The sequence below is a fragment of the Ailuropoda melanoleuca genome, chromosome 2 (assembly GCF_002007445.2).
Source record: "Ailuropoda melanoleuca isolate Jingjing chromosome 2, ASM200744v2, whole genome shotgun sequence".
Classification (NCBI taxonomy): Eukaryota; Metazoa; Chordata; class Mammalia; order Carnivora; family Ursidae; genus Ailuropoda; species Ailuropoda melanoleuca.
The window spans coordinates 104,197,620-104,201,507 of record NC_048219.1 but is presented as its reverse complement, the minus strand read 5'-3'; positions in this window follow the sequence as shown (position 1 = coordinate 104,201,507).

Here is a 3,888-nt window from a genome sequence, read left to right as displayed (position 1 = left end):
GAAATACAGGCTTTGTGATCCCAAGAACATGTACTTGTTCCAATGGACTTGAACAGACTAGTGCACTGGAGAAGCGATGGGGTCTAGCTGCCCTCACTCACATCAGTTATTGCATTCTATTCATTCAGTAATATATTTTTAGACTTGGGGGCAGTCGTGGAGTCGAAGGAAGTTATTTTTGCTTAGCAGCCCAATGAGAATAGTAAATTGTGGTTCTGGCTGTCCATCCAAAACTCAACATATCACCAAGCTTGAGTATAACTGAAGCTCATAATATACAGCTGATCAGGTCAGAACCAGTATTACATTTAAACTAAAACACAGCTTTTGTAGGCCTGTATGATACTGAGCTTTAGTTTAAATATAATACTAGTTGGTGAGACTTATCTTCAGGATTTAGAGTCTAACTCATCACCAAGCACTTCATCTGGATAATATCTATCTCACTTGTGTTTTTCTCTCCAATGCATAGCCTAATGGTAGACACATGTTAGGCATTTAGCTTTTGTTTTTTTACAAGTGTATGGATGAATACATGAATATAAAATTAATGTTCTGTTTATATAAACATTCCAGTGAGCAGATTCCAAGTGTAAAAGGCAGGAAAGCCAAATACATTGTGATTTTTCTTTTATACTTTATTTCTGAAGTTGACATAATTTGGCCTCTTTGAAAAAGAATACCAGGGAAGAAAATGGGACATCGCCTCCTTTTAGCAGAGGTGGGCAACTGTTTATTTAATTAATTAATTTATTTGTTTATTTATTTATTTATTTTCGAGTATGAAAACATGAAGCTCTACACCTATTAGTAGGAGCTGTATGATGGGTGTTCATCAAAGACCCAGAGTCTTTCAGTTTTGACTGTAAGAGGAGAATTTAGAATCTGGTTGCTCCACTGCCCTCCAATATGTTAGAATTAAATACGTGAGTATATTTTTAACTTTTAAAGCCACATTGTACGGCTGTGGAAGGGAGACGGAACCAGAGGGGGCCAGAGATAGAAGTACCTTGCAGTTATGTGTATGANGCCATATTAGTTATTAGTTGCTATTATTGGAATTGTATACACTTAGTCAATAAATCAGCTTGTCAAATCTATATACACATTATTTTCAATGGTTTTTTTCTCTATAATTTAAAATCATAAACAAAATAATTGTGTCCTTTATACATAGTTTAAGAATAACCCATTGTGAGAAAGCAAGGTATAATTATTATTCAACATATTATTTTTGCCAAATAACATGTTACTAAATTTCATAAAATTTCTTTGTGCATGATATGTGAAACCAACTCATTAAGCAATGCCTTGATCAGATGTATTAGCATTGTGAAAAATTTGTTCAGCTTGGTGTTTTATGAAATTCAAGCACAATTTGGTTCATGTGTAATCAGTTTGGGCTTAAAAGCTCATATTTTTTATTCTGTAAATATTAGTTAAACCTCTGTTATGTGCAAGACATTATACTAATTGCTATAAAGTTTATCAAGATGGATCAAGGTTCTTACCTTAAAGAAATTTCAGTCTATCATATTCATATATATATAATATATATATATATTATATATATATATACACCCATGTATATCACTCACAAAATCACTGGCAAATTACAAAAATGAAGAAGATAAGCAGACTTTTATAACAGGAATAAGAAGATGAATTAAGCATCACTCTCCAGATGTAACCCATAGCTTGTGGCATGTACACCTTGTGTTGGTACCTGCTATTGAGTGAAATTATTAAATCTTCTAGAATATGAGCACTGATTTGTGTCAGACATGTTGGAATGCCTCTGCCCAGGGAACCTGTGTAGCAGGAGGGTGTCAGGGTCCCTTTAGGATAAATAGATGAAAAAAAGAGACTAGGGCTAGTTTAAAATTCTCTAGTAAGTAAATATTTAAAACAAAAAAAAATTCTGAAGTGAATGTTCCAATGAATAGTAATAAGGGTGATGGAAAGACCCACTTACCTGGAACTATTATCTTATCTCTGTACTGGTCATGAATGATCTGATACATTAGGGATGGTGCCTCATTTCTGAGTTTTAAAAAATTCCCGTACCAAATAGGGAATTTGGCATCAAATCCAGATATTCTATTTTTGTTTTTTATGAGTTGGCCAAACATGACTGACTCAGAAAGCAGTCATCCAAGAATCCATCCACTGTCTCCTGTAGCAGTGCTCCCTTTATAAAAATAAAAATAATAACTTGGGAGGTCTGGTGGGTTAAAAGGGTGTGTTGAAGTCCTAATCTCCAGTTCTATACATGCCACTTTATTTGGAAACAGGAACTTTTCAGATACAATTAAGCAAAAATGAGATTCCACTGGATTAGGGTGGGCTTTAAATCCAATGGCTGGTATCCTTATAATGAGAGGAAAACTTAGAGCCGTATAAACACACATATACACAGGGAAGGAGTCCCTGTGCAAACGGGAAAGTTGAAGTGGTGCTGCTTGGTAAGTCAAGTAACACCAAGGACTGCCAGCGACCACCAGAGGTGGCTGGGAAAGCAGCATGGAACAGATTCCCCCTCAGAGCCTTCAGGGAAAACATGACCCACCAACACCTTGGCTTCAGATTTCTAGAATTGTGGGAGAGTAAATTTCTCTTTTAGGTCACTCAGTCTGTGGTGCTTTGTTCCAGCAGCTCCAGGGAACTGATACATGAGTGAAGAAAAAGAAGGACATGGGTAGGTTATATCACATTTCCAGCCTGACCACCATCTTCAATAAATCTACATTTATGTTAAGAGATTTCATATTGAATGTGCTTCATATTAACATGTACATGTGTCATCTGGAGAAAAATCATGATGTTGTTTGTTTGTTTGTTTGTTTTTTGGAATAATTAGGCTTTCTCACTGACCCCTGCTTAGATCTTCTGGAAAGGGAGATTCCTGTGAATACAGTATCTTACTAAAAATCAATGACCCACNCCTCACTGTCACCTGCAACCCTGGTCTTGGGTTTGAGACAAGATACCCTGGCTAGATCTTGGACATGAGATCTAGAAAGATGTACTCAGTATCTAGNATCAATGACCCACTGTCACCTGCAACCCTGATCTTGGGTTTGAGACAAGATACCCTGGCTAGATCTTGGACATGAGATCTAGAAAGATGTACTCAGTATCTAGTATGGCTTGGCCAAGTGTTTCTTAGAAAGTGCAAAGGACTTGGAGGCAGTAGACCTTGATTTGATTCCTAACTCTGTGACTTTTTGGAAGTGCCCTTGTACTTGCTGAGGAAACTTTCCAGACCTCATCAGTAACATGAGGGTTTTGTAGGAGGTTCCTTTTCAGCTTTCTGATTCAATGACTTAGGTGAATAATTTCCCTAATGTCACTCCCAAAGCATCTGAGTTATGCAACTAGAATTTACAGTTTATTCACCTATAAGCACAGGCTTTCAAATAATTTTAATTAGCTCTTGTTGAATTATGAAGTTTATTTTGTGTTTTGTTATAAATGAACTGCACTCTGACTCTTAGATGATTTTGCTAAGAACAAAAGGAAAAACGGTCATTTGAATTTCAAATTTCTAGCCCATCAAATATGAAATGAATATTTAAAGATGAACAATAAAATTAGGCTACATTTTTGAAAAATATTTCTGCTTGTTAAAGTCAGAATTATACAGCCACGACCTTTAAAATAAAATACAGAGTTTCAGATAAATGCAGTACTTGTAGATTATAGTTTCTGGAGAATTCTGCCCAAAGTGATATATGCCCATTCATCTTTCCTTTCAAAGAAAAAAAAATTCTTTAAGTCAGATGAGTGTTCTAGAATGCTAAAATAATATGAATGGCTTCCACTCTTCCATGTTAATATGGATTTCCCTCAAAGGTTTATAATCTTTGATGTCCAGTCATGCTTGAC